General features: G+C 46.1%; 1 protein-coding gene and 1 pseudogene across 3 annotated transcripts in view; one reads left to right on the top strand and one right to left on the bottom strand.

Moving 5' to 3' along the window:
• TESC (tescalcin) overlaps window positions 1-18,896 on the top strand; it is a 60,553-nt gene that overhangs the window by 5,831 nt on the left and 35,826 nt on the right. The window lies entirely within an intron of this gene.
• LOC122443148 lies at window positions 17,977-18,802 on the bottom strand (annotated as a pseudogene).

Here is an 18,896-nt window from a genome sequence, read left to right as displayed (position 1 = left end):
AAGGAAAGTGAAGATAAATTGAGCACTAAATAATTTTTTTTAGAAAAATGAAAAAGGGTGGCTCCCTGCTGAGGGAGGAACAGACATGTCTGGGAGGACTGGTCCCCGACGTCTGAGCTCTCAGGGGCCCTGGGTGCAGTGGTCTAGACCACACGAGGGAGGGCCGAGGGGCTCCAACTCTCAGCAGCCTCCTCTCCCTTGGTCAGGCAGGGGTGTCCAGACCTCTGCCCAGCCCGGGTGCTCACAGTGTGGAAACATGCAAGAAAGGGCTGGGTACAAGGGAACTAATTCCTGGGCACCCACAAGCACCCCTGCCCTGGCCCGCTCGTCCTGGGTCAGTGGCAGCTCGTGGAGCAGGGCCAGGTGATCGTGGGGTCTGCCCCGTGCGGTAGTGCTGAGACACCCTCTCCACGCCACCAGTTCCACACCTTTGAAGATGTGGCAGTTGACCAGATGGTCTTGGGCTGCAGCCGAGGTCACAGCTGCTCCTCCTGGGGCCCTTTCCACCCATCGTCCTCCCATCCTCCCAGGAGCCCAGTGGGGCTTTCGTTACCCGTTTACAGATGAGGACCCTGGGGCTCAGACATGCAGCTGATGGCTCAAGCTTACTTAGATGCATATGTGTAACTGAATTGATGTGCTATACACCTGAAACTAACATGATCTTGATACTATGAATCAATTATACTTCTATAAAAAGGGAAAACACAATCTACAAAAGACGATTTAGATGCTGTGTGTAGAACCCAAATCCAAAACCAGACCTTTTTTTTTTCGGGGGTAAGGAGAAACTCCCACATGACACAATATAGACAGAGAGTGCGAGGGTCCCTGAGTCTGTCTGATGTGGGAGACGTGATGCTGCTGACCCATGACCTTGTTTCATTTTATTTTGTTTTTGGATATTGCTTATTTGGCTGTTCCAGGTCTTAGTTGTGGCATGCAAACTCTTAGCTGAGGCACGTGTGATCTAGTTGCCTGACCATGGATTGAACTCATGGATTGAACCCTTGAAGTGCAGAGTCTTAGCCACTGGACTACCAGGGAACTGTGCCCCTCACCACAACCTTGTCAATAGTGTTCTTTACTAAGTTTGGCAAGGGGAAAATGGGACCTCGAGATGGATAGGATTAGCTCTGGGTGATGTGGAACGTTCTAGAGCTGTGGGCTACCCATCCTCCGGGGAGGGCAGGCTTGGTGGTGGGCACTGTGAGGGGTGTGGAAAAGGCTAAGAAAGTGGAGGCCCTCTCAGCTCCTATGGAATCAGACCTCACAGGTCTGACTCTGAGGCTCACGCCGGTTTCAGAAGAAATAGTTGTGTTTTCTCTGCGTGAGAGCAGCTGGTGATCCGCTCCAGCACTTCCCAGCTCCGCGGACTAGTAGTAATTACACCCCTTATGCATCTTTCCTTCTCGCCTCCCCCACCCTCACGCTGGCAGGATAATTTTTTTGTGAGTTAATGGTCCCCAGAAGGCAGCATGGAATTTAATCACTGATCAGATATGCCATACGGCCCAATCCTACAGACAAAATGCCTCGTGTGTTGATAAGATGCTTCTTCTTTTACAAAGCACCTTAATATCTATTATCTCAAGCCCAGGGAACACAGTGTTTTCAGCTCCAGGGTACCCACTGCTTTGGGGAGATAAGATAGGGCCTCCTTTTCCCAGGCTGGAGAGGCCAGGCAAGGTGATGGACAGGAACCTGGCACCCGGGTCCTGCCAGCCATCCTGTCGCCAGCGCCAGCTTTATTATTAATTCATAAAACCAGAAGGTCAAGTGGGTGATTTCCGCTGGTGGTGGCGGCCACCTTAAGGGCCAGGACAAAAAGGCCCTTTGTTGTCCCAGCCCTGTGACCTTCGTGGACCGGTAGCCTGCCAGAAGTGGACCTGCAGTTCTCTGCACAGCTCCCTGGGAGGTGAGAGAGCGCAGTTTCAGGGCTCAGGTCTTTCTCGGAGGGAGGGCAGGTGGCCAGCAGGAGACATCAGCAGAATTGGTATGGCTGAGTCATACAACAGTGTAAAAAGAAGGGCAGGGGGGATCCCTTCCACCTCTTGAGTACCAATACCAGGGTCCCAGTGATCAAAGAACCCTGGGTGAGCACCCAGCACTTCCCAGATCTCACCCACCTGGTGGCTCTCAGGGTTTTCCTGATCTTATCCTCTGCTGCATCTCTGAGACCTCAGCCAGAGTCCCGGGTGGGCATATACTAGCCTCCCATCACATTCACCTTTACCAGCAGATAGATGTGGCTTTGAATCACAGCACTACCTCTTAACTGTCCAAGCAAGAAAATTTGCCTCCCTGAGTCTCAGTTTCCTCATCCGTAAAATGGAAATGTGTCCTAAGCCTGCTGTGAGGATTAAGTGAGAATTTGAATAACACTCTTCACACATGATCTGTGTTGAGTAGTTGTTGGCAGGTGCAAATCATTTTGATTTTTGTAAACCTTTTAGAAGCTGGCCATGTATACCCCTTTTAAGGGTATTCTGTAACTTCCTTCAGCAATTCGTATCATCATTGACATGTCTGCCGTCTTTGACATGGCTCAAGTTAGTCATTATCTTGCCCGTGTGCTGATGATCAGGGGCCTTCAGATCAGTTCAGTCGCTCAGTCGTGTCCGACTCTTTGCAATCCCATGAACCCCAGCACACCAGGCTTCCCTGTCTGTCACCAACTCCTGGAGTTTACTCAAACTCATGTGCATTGAGTCGATGATGCCATCCAACCATCTCATCCTCTGTCATCCCCTTCTCCTCCTGCCCTTAATCTTTCCCAGCATCAGGGTCTTTTCAAATGAGTTAGCTCTTTGCATGAAGTGGCCAAAGTGGAGTTTCAGCTTCAACATTAGTCCTTCCAATGAACACCCAGGACTGATCTCCTTTAGGATGGACTGGTTGGATCTCCTTGCAGTCCAAGGGACTCTCAAGAGTCTTCTCCAACCCCACAGTTCAAAAAAGCATCGATTCTTTGGCGCTCAGCTTTCTTTATAGTCCAACTCTCACATCCATGCATAACTACTGGAAAAACCATAGCCTTGACTAGACAGACCTTTGTTGGCAAAGTGATGTCTCTGCTTTTTAATATGCTATCTAAGTTGGTCATAACTTTCCTTCCAAGGAGTAAGCATCTTTTAATTTCAGGAACCTTAGCATGCTTGAATCTGTATCACTCTGTAGTATTTTTTCTTTATTTTTAAAACCTATATTTTTATTGTTTTATGCAGACTCTATTAATTCTTGCAACCATTCTTCCTTACAGATTCAGTTTTCTTCCTCTGTAACACACCTTTCCATAGAGTTTTCAGTGAGTCTCTGAGTTGTCAGCTTTGTCTGAAAATGTCTTTTTTTTTTTTTTTTTTGCCAGCCTATGGGGTTTCCCTGGTGACTCAGACAGTAAAGAATTTGCCTGCAGTGCAGGAGACCCAGGTTCAATCCCCAGGTCAGGAAGATCCCCTGGAGAAGGGAATGGCAACCCTCTCCAGTATTCTTGCCTGGAGAATGCCATGCACAGAGGAGCCTGGCAGACTATAGTCCATGGGGTCGCAAAGAGTCAGACACAACTGAGAGACTAACATTTCACTTCATTTCATGGGAATGGTCATTTGCCTAGGTATAAAATTTGAGATTGCTCCATGTTTTCTCTCAGGACTGAAGTTTTTGGTCTCTTTCTGTTGAAAAGTCAACTCTTTTGTCTGATTGATATTTCTTTGTGGAAATCTGTTTTTTCCCCTGTGTTTTAAAAATATCTGTTGTGGGTGTTTGTTTTGGGTTTGTTTTTTTTTTTTTAATATATACGATGCTTTTGTCTAGGTGTGGCTTTCATTTATTCTTCTGGGGAATGGTTGATGCTATATTATTTTAAAAGCAACTCATGTCTTCCATCATGAAAATATTCTCTCTCCCCTTTCTCCTTATCTTCTTCCTTTAGAAAGGTGATGAACCCTGTCATTCTGTCCTGATGCCTCTCTACCTTTCTTTCATATTTCATATCTTTTTGTTTCTCTGTGCTGTATTTTAAGTTGTTTACCTAAGTCTGTCTTCTGATTGACTAATTCACTCTTTATCTATTACAGCTTTGCTGCCTTAGCTTTTTTTTTTTTAAAGTCTATGGAATTTAAAAACTATTTTGTAAGTTCTGTATGGTTTTCAGAGTCACCACTTTTGTCATAGGGCACTGTTCTTACATTATTTGAAATAATTTATAGTTTCTGCTGTCTCATCTTCTTGGGGTTCCATTCCATTTATTAATTGTGTCTGCTGATTCTCCTAAATGCTGACCATTTGCTTGTGTAGTTTGGTTTTTTATTCTGAGCTCATCTTTGGGCTGTCTGCCCCTGGTTTTCACATCTTTCTGTGTACCTTCATCTCTACATTCATGCCAAGGCCAAACCAAGTGGAGATGAGCTTAGCTGAAGTGCCTCCCTGATGCGAGTACCCTGTGCTCAGGGCTACAGAAGTGGCTTGCACCGTGCCTTGCATTTGTTGTTCTGGATACCTTATTAGGGGTTTCACTGGTCTGGAAACACTATTTACATTAATTCCTCAGTCTGGTTTTCCTTCACCACAGAGGTTTGGGTTTTTCTCTCATGCATGACACAGGCCCAAAGCTTTGATTCGTCACAGAATCCTCCTCCCACCTCTGCACCATCCCACCTCTTCAGCAGAGTCAGCTTCCCTGCTGATTCTCTGGGCCAGTGGGAAGGTTTTTCTGTCCCACCTTACATGGAGAGGCAGCCCTTTGTGCTCTAGCCTTTGTTAGGAGCCTCACTTCTAACTCATGCAGACCCAAGGCCACTGCCGCTACCCATTGGCCAGAAGCCGCACACTTAGCTGTTATAGCCTGAACTTGTCCTGGTACCCCTGGGTGCCTCTCTCACTGTGACTGAGTCCCCTCCTTGCTTCTAGTACCTGAAGATTTCCCAGCTTAGTGATACCTTAAATTTTTTTCCAATTTAATCCAGTGCTTCATGGGTTTGTAATGGAATAGAGTCTGTGTTAGCTCTTTGTAGAAGGAACTGGAGTTCTTTTTTTTTTTTTCCTTTTATATATTTTAGAATTTTTTTTGGCTGTGGCATGTGGGATCTTAGTTCCCCAACCAGCATCAAACCTGTGCCCCCTGCATTGGAAGCATCGAGTCTTAACCATTGGACCAGTTCCAATGGAACTGGAATTCTTTACTTAAATGTCCTACCATAATAAACCCTTGTACTTTTGTTAAATCTGGAACTGAAAATAGATCTGGAAAGATCTGAAAACCAGTTCCCTGTAGGCTCTGAAAAGTGCCCAAATCTCCCCCGATTAACTGTTGTTTTTCTTCTTTAGCTTTAGCCTTTTTTAAAAAATATAATTTTTATTTATTCATTTTTGGCTGTGCTGAATCTTTGCTGCTGTGCGGGCCTCTCTCCAGTTGCAGCAAGTGGGGCCCACTCTCTAGTTGTGGTTCACAGGCTTCTCATTGTGGTGGCTTCTCTTGTTGCAGAGCACCGACTGTAGGCTTTCGAGCTTCGGTAGTCATGGCGCTGAGCTCAAGAGCACAGGCTAAGTAATTGTAGTGCACAGGTTTAGTTGCTCCGCGGCATGTGGGATCTTCCTGGATCAGGGATTGATGTCTCTTCTGCTTTGGTGGGAGGATTCTTTCCCACTGAGCCACCAGGGAAGCCCTAGTCTTTTTATTAAAATGGAGACATCTTTCTCTCTTTAGCGAGGTAAGTGATAATGTGTTTGTTGTTCTAGTCATTTCTTCACTTCGGCAGACAGCGCAGCAGATGGTCCTGAGAGCAGACTCTGGAGTCACAGACCCCAGTGCAGATCCCGGTTCTGCCACTCATATCTGTGTGACCTTCAGGGAGTGACTTAACCTCTCAGTTTCCTTACCTGTAAAATGGGTGTGATAATCGTGAGAGACAGTGTGTTGAGGATCAAATAAGATAATGTGTGTCAAGCATTTGGCTTCGGTCCTGCCTCCGCATAAAGCAGTTACTACGGCTGCTGTAAGGCAAACGGGAAAGGCCAGACCCCAGCCGTGGGAAGATGAGCGTGGATGAGCAGAGCGTGGTCTGTGTGATTTTGAGAATCGTCTCGTCTCTCCTGGGAGGAGAATGTTTTCTAAACTCATGTCACTTTACTCTCTCCCAGCATCCCCTCCAGTTCTGAGATTTGGAGGATTCTTTCTGTGCAGGGGGAAAAAAAAAAAACACAACCCCAAATATCTAACAAGACCTTTGGTACCTAAAATAAATGCCATTTTGCAGGCTGATGCAGGGCTGGGGCAACCTTTTCCTGGGAACTCCTCAGCCTTTGCGTTTACAAAGTGGGTTGAAGTTTGTGTAGAAAGGATTTAAAGGTCCTGGAGGAAGGCCAGCAATCAATCTTCTTGTGGCTGCGTCAGCTGTGGAGAATAGAATGGAGGCTGATAACTTCCTTCTCCAGGCCACGTGTTCGCAGGTGCATTTTTGTTGTTTTATTTTTTTAAATTCCCAGCAGCGAGGTGTGGTCTGTAACATGCCTAGCACGTGGCTTCCAAGTGGCCGGCAGGTGGAGGACAGAAGCAGGGCATCTCACACCGCGAAGCATCTTGTGTGTGCCAGGCGTGTGAGGGTGGGTCCCTTCCAGGCTGTGAAGGCCGGCCCCTCATTCTCCCTCCCCAGGCCCTAGCTTAGTCATTGCTTTGGCTGTAGCCCCAGGCGGCTCACAGCATGTTCCTTCTTCCCTGGGAGCCTGGAGGCAGCTGAAGAGCTGAGTAGGTACCGCAAGATGATTGCTTTGGGGGCATAATAATAACAATCGTGGCAACTCCAGGGTATCATGCTCCTCCTACCAGATCCAGTGCTGAGTGTGTAATATAATTTCTTTTTCAATTGGGGCAAAATTCATTTAACATGAAATTTATCATCTTAACCATTTAATTTTATTTATATTATTTCTTTTTGGTTGTGCCCTGTGGCATGTGGGATCTTAGTTCCCCTATCAGGGATCAAACCTGTACCCCCTTGCAGTGGGAGCATGGAGTCTTAACCTCTGGAGTGCCAGGGAATTCTCTTAAACTATTTAAAAAATTTTTTAAATTTTGTGTTTATTTATTTTGGCTGCACCATGCAGCTTGCAGGCTCTTAGTTGCCCAACCAGGGATTGAACCCAGGTCCCCAGAGTAGAAGCACAAAGTCCCAACCACTGGACTGCTGGGGAATTCCTCCATCTTAACCATTTTAAAGCATACAATTCAGTGGCATTAAGTCCTTTCACATGTGCCGCCACCACTCTATATTTCCCAACCATCTTCGTCACCCCCAAAAGAAACTTCATGCCCATCAGCAGACACTCTCATCTCCCATCTAACTAGCAGCCCCTGGCAACCACTAACCTACTTTCTGTCTCTATGGGTCTGCTTGCTTTGGGTGATTCATGTAAAAGGGAGGGTGCAGTAGTGGCCTTGCGTGTCTGGCTTCTCTCACTTAACGTCACGTTTACAAGGTTCATCCGGGCTTAGCAAGTGTCAGTACTTCGTTGGTCTTGTGGTGGAGTAATATGCCATCAGGTGGAGATGCCTCATTTTGCTCATCCATCTACCGGTGGATGGATGTTGGGGTTCCCACGTTCTGACGATTATGCATATTGTGTATGGGGTTTGATTGTTTTTCATGGTATGAACAGCCTCCTGTGGGCGGTGCTATTATTATCTTCATATGGAGGAGGAAGTTACAGTCTCGGGAGGCGGTTTCCTAGGACGTGAAGCTGGGGTGGAACCGGCAGCTCTTGGCAGCAATGGGTTTAGCTCCCCTTTCTGTCTGGTCGGGCGCACCTCTGTGTTTTAGGACTTCGGCTGATGCCAGGGGTTGAGTCCTGGTCAGTCTGTCAGGATTCAGCAGGCCCTGGGAGGCACTAAGACCTTCCCGGTGATGCCACTTGGCATCCTGGCACGTGCATCCAGGCTGGCACTGTTGGGGGGACCTAAAGGAGGCAGGGTGGTTCAAGGGTGCCCCCCGCAAAAGCAGCCAGCATGCTCTCTCGGTCACCTCCACTTCTCCCAGCTGTGTCTTGAGCTCCCTTCCCTGCCAGGAGCACTACACCTGTGGGCCTCTCAGCAGGTACCCCGCTCCATCGTCTGCATCACCTTCCATTCGGTTGCCAGGTGGCTGGGCTCTTGTTTTGTGGCTTAGCATCCTCTGGAAACTCAGGGTGAAGTCTGAATGCCGTAGTCTGTTGTGTGTGCCCCCCCCCACACCTCTGTTCTTAGTCTGCCTTCTGCCCATGCTCAAGGGCTTGGGGCACCTTGAGTTCCTCCCGTTCTGCCTCCACCAGCCCCGCCTCCCCCACCGGGCCCGCCGCCTCTGGGATCCCAATGGCGTCACCTCCCAGCCCACCCCCGTGGACTAGCAGCCCCACTCCAGCCCTGATGCTCCTTGGCCAGCAGCCGCCCCATTAGGGTCCTGATCACAGCGAGGTGAGGGCTCTGCCTTCTGTGTCTGTGTCCTCAGCGTCCAGCGGGTGCCCAGCAAACCAGAGGCGCTCGGTACATGTCTCTCAATGAGCGGCAGGGGCACCGGTCAGGGGATGAAGCAGACACAGCTGTACCCCGGGGGCGTCTGTCAGGCCCCCACCCCCCTGAGACCAGCACAGGTTCTGGAAGGAAGGAGCAAGTGGTATTTTGTACGCCTGCCACCAGGCTCGAATGGTCCTGACCACCCATAGTGGACGCGGGTGAATGCGGACCTCCCATCTCCTCCCGAGTCATGTAGGGGAGGCTGGACCCTGCAGGGGATTTGGGGCTGCCTTCTCTCTCCTAGTCTTCTCCTTCCCTCCTTCCTGAGTGTTGTCTCTGACCTCCTAGTCTATGCGATTCTCCTTCCCCCGGTGAGCAGAACCCCTCCTAGCGTAGCAGAGAGGCAGGCTGAGTGGTGGGGCCAGGGCCAGGCAGAGACGCCATGTCCATTGGCAGCCACTCCTCACTGCTCCCCATCCCCTGCCCCTGCCCAGCACTCATCCAGTCTGTGTCTGTCGATTTGCCTACTCTGGCCTTTTCACATAAACAGAATCACACCTGTGGGCTTTTCTGTCTGGTTCCTTTCCTTCAGCAGGATGTGTTCAGGGTTCGTCCACATTGTAGCTGGTGTCAGTACGTCGTCCTTTTTTATGGCCGAATAATAGTCCACTATATGGATAGAGCACACAGTTATTAAATCAATTCTAATCAAATATTCTTTGTTTCCTTAAATATGTAGGTTTTTTTTTTTTTCAGTAAACAAGCAAACTGATTAATGGGAGGAAAGAAAAGATTTGTGTTCCTGGCCTTTTTCCTCCTTCAGTTTTATTGAGATATAGTTGATATACAGCACTATATAAGTTTAAGGTGTACAGCATAAAGATTTGGTTTACATATATCATGAAGTGATTATCGTAATAAGCTTAGTGAACAGCCATCATTTCTATAGATTCAATTAAAGAAGAAACAAAACATTTTTCTTGTGATGAGAACTCTTAGGATTTGCTCTCAATAACTTTCAGGTATAACATACAGTGGTGTTAATTTTATTTATCATGTACTATCATCCCTCGTACTTATTTTAATTTTTATATTAGAGTATGGTTGGTTTACAATGTTGTGTTAGTTTCAGGCATACAGCAGCGTGACTCAGTTATCCGTATACATATATACATTCTTTTTCAGATTCTTTTCCCATGTAGGTTATTATAGAAGATTGAGTAGTTCCCTGTGCTATACATTGGGTATAGGACCTATATAGTAGATCCTTGATGATTATTTTATATATAATGGTGTGTATATCTTCGTCCCTAGCTCCTAATTTATCCCTCCCCTCCACCTTTCCCTTCTGGTAACCATATCTTTGTTTTCAATATCTGCAAGTCTGTTTGTTTTGTAAATAAGTTCATTTGTATCATTTTTTTAGGATTCCACATGTAACTGATACCTGTGGTATTTGTCTTTCTCTTTCTGATTTCACTTAGTATGAAGGTGCATCCTTGTTGCTGTAAATGGCATTATTTCATTCTTTTTTTATGACTGATGAATATTCCATTATATGTACCACACCTTTTTTATCCATTCCTCTGGCAATGGACATTTAGGTTGCTTCCATGTCTAGGCTATTGTCAATAGTGCTGCAATGAACTTTGGAGTGTATATGTTTGGTTTTCTTCAGAAATATGCCCAGGGGTGGCCTTGCTGGATCATATGGTAGTTCTGTTTTTAGATTTGTAAGGAACCCCATACTGTTCCCCATAGTAGCTGTGCCAACTTATGTTCCCACCAGCACTGTAGGCGGGTTCCTTTTTCTCCACACCCTCTCCAGCATTTATTGTTTGTAGACTTTCTGATGATGGCCATTCTGACTGGTGTGAGGTGATAACCTCACTGTAGTTTTTATTTGCATTTCTATGATAATTAGCAATGTTGAGCATCTTTTCATGGGCTTATTTGGCCATCTGTATGTTGTCTTTGCAGAAGTGTCTGTTTAGATCTTCTGCCCACTCTTTAATTGAGTTGTTTGTTGTTTCTTTTTTATATTGAGCTGCATGAGCTGTTTTTTTTAATCCACTCACCTGTTGAAGGACATCTGGGTTGTTCCTACGTTTTGGCTGTTGTGCATAGGGCTGCTGTGAGCCTTTGTTTATGGGTTTTTGTGTGGATGTACATTTTCATTTATTGTGGGTACATGCTTAGGAGCAGAATTTCTGGATTCGGTGTAAATCTATGTTTGATTTGAGGAGGAATCACCAGACTGTTTTCCATAGTTGCTGGATCATTTTCCATTCCCATCTGCAATGTCTGAGGGATCCACATTCTCCATAGTATCACCAGTGCTTGGTATTCTCTATTCTATTTTCATTATAGCCATTGAAGGAAAAAAATTTAAATAAGATTACACAAGTAATCCCTATTAATTGCAGGAAACTTAAAGGACAGATAAGCAAAAATAAGGAGCTAGAGGAGACAAATGTCCTGTCATTCTACCATCTGGAACAATCTACTGTTTTGTTGTAGCCTTTTCCTAATTTTTCCTTTGTACACACTTGTATATCAATGTGTTAATGAGATCTTTCCTGTAAATAAGATCTTTGTTGCCTGTTGGTTTTCCTATATATTGATATTCCATGAACATTTTTCTGTGTCCCACAATATTAAAAAAATTTCCAGCATTTATTTAACCAGTTTTCTGTGGCCCAGCATTTACCCAATTTTTTTTTACTGTTCGGAATAGGCAATGGTGATTACTCTTATGTATTTATCTTTGAATATTTGTCTCTATTCTTTAGGATTCATTCCTAGGGATAAGTTGCTGGTTCAGAGCACATATGCCAGGCACTGTTCAGCACAAATATCATGTGAGGTAGAATAATTCTAAATTTTCATTGAGCTATAGATGGAACATAATTCTAGATTTTCTAGTAGCCACATTAAAAACTAATGAAACAAGTGAAGTTAATTTTAATTATGTATTTAATCTAACTAAAATATTTCAAATATAACTAATAGAAAAGTTGTTAAGACAATTGCCACGTGTTTTGTAATAAGTCTTTGAAAGCTGGTATGTTTTTTCACACATCAGCCCATGTTCATAGCCACTTGTGGCTGGCAGCTCTGTATTGGGCCGTGCAGATGTATACTTTGCAATTTAAGCTTTTGATACAAAAGTGACAGGTCACCCCCAAGTCCCCCCATCCCCCCCAACCCTGCCAGCCCTGGATGAGGCAGATTAAACTCCCACCAGTCCCATGGAAGGGTATGTGTTTCCCTCAGGTTGAAATCTAAAACCCCAAATAACCAGGTCCAGATGCCGGCACCGACGTGTCTCCGCCTCCCGTTCCCATGGCAGCTGTGAGCTCACAGTGGGGGTGGGGGGAGCTGAGAGGGGGCTCCGAGTGAGGAGCAGGGAAACGTCCCTCAGACAGGGCCTTCCAGGGTGTGACGTGGGCACATGTGTATCGGGGACCCCGTGTAACAGGGTCAACCTGGGAGGCTGGTACTGAGGGCGCAGGGAGCCTTGTTAAGGACTGAGCTCTTGGCTCTGCAGGTTTGGGTGTCAAAAAGAGGGAACCCGAGCTGGGGAAGTTTTCCTCCTAATTCCTCTGCTCTCTGCAGCAGGATGGAAAGGTGTGTGGGTGCACACGTGTGCGTGCATTCTGGATGCCATTAGCTGCAAACTCTTCATTAGAGAAATCTGGTCCACGATGGTTTATAGTTTATACACCGTTTCCTGTCTGTGTGGCCCTGGACAGGTCTCAGTGATCCCATCTCTAGGTTGGGGGAAAAGCTGTGCCTACCTGATAGGACTGATTGAGGCTTATGTGAGCCAAGGCTCGTCAAGAATAGAGTCGGGCGCCGTGCCCAGGACACAGCTTGATGAATGCCTCTTGTTAATTAACAGCTATGGTTGTTGTCATGATGATGCACTAACTTTTTAGAAATTTTTATTTCTTTACTTTTGTCTGTACTGGGTCTTTGTTGCTGCGCCCTGCGGGCTTTCTTTAGTTGCGTCGAGCGGGGGCTCCTCTCTGGGTGCTGTGTTTGGGCTTCGTACTGCGGTGGCTTCCCTTGTTGCGGAACACGGGCTCTAGGCGTGCAGGCTTCAGTATTCGCGGCACATGGGCTTGGGAGCTGCGGCTCCCAGGCTCTAGAGCCTGGGCTCGGGAGCTGCAGCTCAGGGGCTTAGTTGCCCTTCGGCAGGTGGAACCAGCCCAAACCCGCGTCCCCTGAGTTGGCAGGCAGGTTCTCCTGGGACCACCAGGCTCGCTTGGACCACCAGGGACGTCCTAACTTACTTTTCAGTGTCTTTACTGAACTGTCACTCATCCCTGCGTCTCACCCATTTAAAGTGTGCTCAGCTTTCAGTATAATCAAGGGGTTGTGTAACAATCTAATTCTAGAACATTGTCATCCCCCTCCGAAGAAACTCCTTTGCTATTATCAGTGATTCCTTCTCTTCTTCCTCAGCCCCAGGCAACCACTGGTCTACTTTCTGTGTCTGTGGCTCTGCCTCTCGAAGCGTTTTGTGTAAATGGGATTCTGCCAGGCTTGGGCTCTGTGATCGGCCTCTCTCACTTAGCACAGTGTCTTCAAGGGAACTCATCTTTCTTGGAGGTGGTTTAGCAGCATGTGTTTGGCTATGATTTCTGATCATTATTTCTCAACAAATCAGTATATTTTTGAATTTTCTATTGAAATATAGTTGAGTTATAATGTTGTATTAGTTTCAGGTGTACAGCAAAGTGATTTAGTTACATGTTATTCTCTTGTAGATGCTTTTCCATTATGGGTTATTACAAGCTACTGAGTATAGTTCCCTGTGCTATACAGTAGGACCTTGTTTTTCTATTTCATATGTAGTGTGTGTTTATGTTAATTCCAAGCTCCTAATTTATTCTTCCCTCCCCACTTTCCCCTTTGGTTAACCATAAGTTTGTTTTCTATGTCTGTAAGTCTACTTATGCTTTGTAAATTCATTTGTATCATTTTTTAAGATTTCACACATGAGCAATATCATATGAGAATTTCTTTCTTGGTCTGATTTATTTTATTTAGAATGATAATCTCTAGGCCCATCCATGTTGCTGCAAATGGCATCCGTGTATTCCTTTTTATTTTTTACTCTGTGGGGACTCTAATTGGCCAGTATAATCTGATCACCCAGGCTTCCCAGGTGGCATAGTGCTAAAGAGTCTGCCTGCCGATGCAAGGAACACAAGAGATGTGGGTTCAATCCCTGTGTTGGGAAGATCTCCTGGAGTGGGAAATGGCAAAGCACTCCAGTATTCTGGCCTGGGAAATCCCACAGACAGAAGAGCCTGGTGGACTACAGTCCGTGGGGTCCAAAAGAGTCAGACACAGCTGAGTTACTGAGCATGCACACACACACAGTCTCATCACCCAGAGGGAGACCGTGTGGGGTGTCAGTTACAAACAAAACAAGCGAACTAAATCACACACGTTCTGTCAGACAAACTAAGTTCATATCCTGGGTCTGCCTCTTTTCAAGTGTAGTGACCTTGAGCAAATTCCTGATCCCCTCAGGACCTCCATGTTCTTGTCTGTAAAATGGGAATTGTCTGTCAGTCATAGGGTCATGGAAAGTATTCAATAGTACATGTGTGCCCAGGATGTGTACCTGCCAATGATTGATTCACCATTAACACTATTTGTGAGATCACTCAGCTGTCCCATATGGGACCTACTTAAATCCTTATATGACTAATAAGTATACATTGTATATTATGGAAGATTTGCAAACTATAGATAAGTGGAAGCAAAGCAAACAAGAGTCTTTAATTCCAGTGTTGAGAGATAATTGCTATTATTATTTTGGGAAAACAAGTTGACTTTCATTACTTACATGCATTTATGTTTATTTAGATGTTCTCCCCAATATGGAGTCTTGCTGTCCTTGTAGCAGGTTGTTTTTAGACAACATTATGTTAGAATGTATGTTCCTATTAAATACACAGCTGTCACTTTTAAAGTCAACATCCTTTTTAAAATCTTTTTTTTTTGGCTGCACTGCCTGGCATGTGAGATCTTAGTCCCCTGAGCAGGGATTGAACCTTCACCCCCTGCAGTGGAAGTACAGAGTCTTAATCACTGGACCACCAGGGAATTCTCAGCATCCTTCTTTATTGTCTTAATTGGCTAAACATACCATAAAGTGGGGGCTTCCTGGATGGCTCTGTGGGTAAAGAACTAACCTGCAATGCAGAAGACACAGGAGACACGAGTTCGATCTCTGGGTTGGGAAGATCCCCTGGAGTAGGAGATGACAACCCACTCCAGTATTCTTGCCTGGAAAATCCCATGAACAGAGGAGCCTGATGGGCTATAGTCCATGGGGCCACAAAGAGTCAGACATGACTGAACAACTGAGTCCTGAACACCCACTTTATTTATTCTGCTGCTGTGGGGTATTCAGGTAATTTCCAGTTTGTTGTTGTTGTTCAGTTGCTAAGTTGTATCCAACTCTTTGCAACCCCTTGGAGGGAAGCACGCCAGGCTTCCCTGCCCTTCACTGTCTCCCAGAGTTTGCTTAAACTGGTGTCCATTGAGTCAGTGATGTCATCCAACCATCTCATCCTCTGATGCCCCCTTCTCCTCCTACCTTCAGTCTTTCCCAGCATCAGGGTCTCTTCCAGTGAGTTGACTCTTCACATCAGATGCCCGCCAAAATATCAGAGCATCAGTATTCAGCATCAGTCCTTCTAAGAATATTCAGGGTTGATTTCCTTTAGGGTTGACTGGTTTGATCTCCTTGTAGTCTAAGGGACTCTCTAGAGTTTTCTCCAGCACAGTTTGAAGGCTTCAGTTCTTCAGCTCTCGGCCTTCTTTATGGTCCACCTGTCACATCTATACATGAATACTAGAAAAACCACAGCTTTGACTATACAGACCTTTGTTGGCAAAGTGATGTCTCTGCTTTTTAATACACTAAGTTTGTCATAGCTTTTCTTTCAAGGAGCAAGTGTCTTTTAATTTCATGGCTATAGTCTTGTGTTAGTATGTGCTAAGTCACTTCAACTCTTTGCAACCATATGGACAGTAGCCTTCGAGGCTACTCTGTCCATGGGATTTCCCAGACAAGAATACTGGAGTGGGTTGCCATTTCCTCCTCCAGGGGATCTTCCTGATTCAGGGATCGAACCTGCATCACTTACATCTCCTGCATTAATAGGCGGGTTTTTTACCACTAGCACCACATGGCTGCAGTCCAGGGCTCTTCAAATCATACTGCCATGAAATCCTTGTACATGTCCTCTGATAGAGTGCAAGTATGCTTTTTTTTTTTTTTTTTTTAATTTGGCTGTACTGGGTCTTAGTTGTGGCATGTGGGATCTAGTTTCCTGACCAGGGATGGAACCTGAGTGCCCTGCATTGCAAGCACAGAAATGCATATTTGGGACCACCAGGGAAGTCCCAGCAAATATGCATCCCTGTTGGGTGCACGGGCCAGACCACGGAATATGTGAATGTCTGTGCTAACATACATGTCATGTGAATGGCTATATTTTCCCCCGGAAAAGTAGTGACTGTCCCCAGGGCTTACCTAACCTTTCTGAGCATCAGTTTCTACATCTGTACTATGGGATGCGGCCCCCTCCCACGGTTTCCTGAGAACAGATGAGCTAATACGTGGAGATATGTCCCACTCCCCCAGCACATGGCAGGCCTTCAGGATGGCTTGGTCATTGTAGTGATACTTTCTAGCCAACTACAGCTTCTCAAGAAGCTTGAGAACTCTGAGTTGTAGATTCTTGAAGAGATGACAGCTCGAGCCTGAGGCCAAAAAAAAAAAAGAACATGAAGTAACGTGACCACTTGGCCCCAAATATTAGCAGCCTTGAACAGGAAGAGAAAAGGTGCTTGAGGGATGAGAGATGTCAAGAGGATGGTGGGAGGAGCGAGCCCTGCCCAGGCCAGCAGCTGTTTCAGAAATTTTTGCCTGAACTGTACACAGTCCCCCGGGCTCCTCAGGTGGCGCAGTGGTAAAGAATCCAGCTGCCAGTGCAGGAGACACAGGTTTGATCCCTGGGTCAGGAAGATCCCCTGGACGAGGAAGTGGCAACCCGCTCCAATATTCTTGCTTAGGAAATCCCATGGAGAGGAGCCTGGCGAGCTGCAGTCCATGAAGTCGCAGGGTTGGGCACAACTTAGCGACTGAACACATACATAGTCCCCAGACACCAGACTTGAGGGCCTCGAACACCTGGATGTTCTGGGAAAAGAGGCAATGTTGCGTAGCAGTTAAAGGTGGGGGTCTTTGAAGTTGGGGAGACTTGGGGTTGAATCCCAACTCTGCCAATCACAGTTGTGTAAGCACAGCACCCTCCAAGCTGCACTTTTCAAATGATGTAACAGAGGAGAACAGTATCTGTTCACAGGATGTTTTGAGGAGGAAGTGAGAAGGTACACAGAAGAGTCTAATATTGTGCATTTCACAAAACAAGCATGTGGGTGGAAACCCTCTAAATCCTGGAACCCATCAGGTCCAGTCTCAGCTGTGGAAGAAAACAGGGCCCATCCACTAAAAATGGTAATTAAAAAAAAGCAAACCTGTGTGTGGGTTTTCTGAAAAAATTGGGGATGGGGAGAGGAGGAATTGGATGAAGACAATTCAGTTGGTAAAGAATCTGCCTGTAATACAGGAGACCCGGGTTCGATCCCTGGGTTGGGAAGAACCCCCAGAGAAGGGAATGGCAAACCACTGCAGTATTCTCCCCTGGAGAATTCCATGGACAGAGGAGCCTGGCAGGCTACAGTCCTTGGGATCGCAAAGAATCAGACATATAGACACCTGTGTGTTCTTTAGGGGCTTCTCAGGTGGCGCTAGTGGTAAAGAACCTGCCTGCTAATGTAGGAGATGTAAGAGATGTGGGCTTGATCCCTGGGGCGGGAACATCCCCTGAAGGAGGAAATGGCAACCTACTCCAGTATTCTTGCCTGGAGAATCCCATGGACAGAGGAGCCTGACAGGCTACAGTCCACAGGGTCGCAAAGAGTCAGACATGACTGAAGTGACTTAGCTTCAAAAAGTACAGTCTTCCATTTATTTATTTATGTTTCAGGTGTGATGGGTTTATTTTATTTTATTCTCATGCAAAACCAAAGATTCCACTACTGCACAGAGACCAGTATGTTACAAGGTCATGAAAAAGTGGTGTGGGAATTGCAGGACATGATGGACAACCAGAGGGTCAGGTCATCTCCTTTGTACATGACTACACTGTCCTGAGGAACACGTTGAAGGTAACACTGCGGAACTGACAGGTGGCATGAACGTGGAACCTCTGGGCATGCCTTCAAACACGCCTCCCCTTAGGATGGGCTCAGAACCTGGGCTTCAGTGTGGGGAGGGCCAGAATTCTTTGGAAGAATAAAAAGTTCATGCTTTTGAAATTTCACAGAAGAATTTTAAGGCCCAAACACATTTCTCTTCACCTCCAGGGACAAAGCTGATGCTTTACTCCCAAACCACATTAAGCTTCCAGTTCCAATCCCAGCCCGACTTTGTGTCCTCCTGGATTGATGTTCTTTCCATCAGTTAGAGCTGACAGGGTCAGTTTCCCTCCAGGTTGAAGGGTCTGAGTGTAACCCAGTCAGGCTGGTATTATTTATTCTAGCAGAGAGAGAGGTTCTAGAGTCCAGCATGTACTCAGCAGAGATGCCAAAGTGGATGTTGTTCCTCTCACCCATCCACGTGACATTTATTAACATTTCAGTCTTGTTGCTCACCTTCTGATAGATGGACCCTCCAGATTTGTGCTGTCGTTCACGTGAACGTGCAGCTGGAAGTCTGCGGCCTTGTAACCCAAGGCAAAATTATTCTGTGACAGTTTGGAATCAGCCGTGTCAGAACTCATCTGATAGCAAGTCAACCTTCAAAGGCAAGCACAGCCCAGCCATAGATGGTTGGTCCAGAAAATTCTATATCAACATGACTGCCAAGACTGAGACAATCCCATTTATAGGAGGCCTTCAATTTCCCACTTTTCTTTCCTGTGTTCGGTACAAATATGGTATTAAGAGTCAGTTTCAGTCCTTCAGCCAACTTACTCTCCCAGGCGATTTCTGTCCCAGGAGTATTGTCTGTGTTTCACTCTTGGGTGAAGGTCAGTCCTTGGTTACCAACCTTGTATTTGCCTCTAGGTTGCCTGACGCTTTCCCTGTATCCGTGTAAGCATTAGCAGAAGTAGAAAATTCCACTCCACTATGTGACTTGGTTCCCAGATCTATTTTGACCATGCCAAATCCATATCCTTTGTTGAAGACATCTTTAGCAGTCTCTCCTAGGTCACAGTAAGTCGGTTACCCCATCTCCGACCAGAGGGCCTATCCGCTCTGCCCGGGGCACCACTGAAGGTCTTCCGATCCGAGAATGTAGGATACCTTTCCGTCT

This window comes from Cervus canadensis, chromosome 1 (assembly GCF_019320065.1).
Source record: "Cervus canadensis isolate Bull #8, Minnesota chromosome 1, ASM1932006v1, whole genome shotgun sequence".
In the NCBI taxonomy this organism is placed as follows: Eukaryota; Metazoa; Chordata; class Mammalia; order Artiodactyla; family Cervidae; genus Cervus; species Cervus canadensis.
The sequence above is the reverse complement of the archived record's forward strand: the minus strand, read 5'-3'. Positions and strand labels throughout refer to the sequence as shown.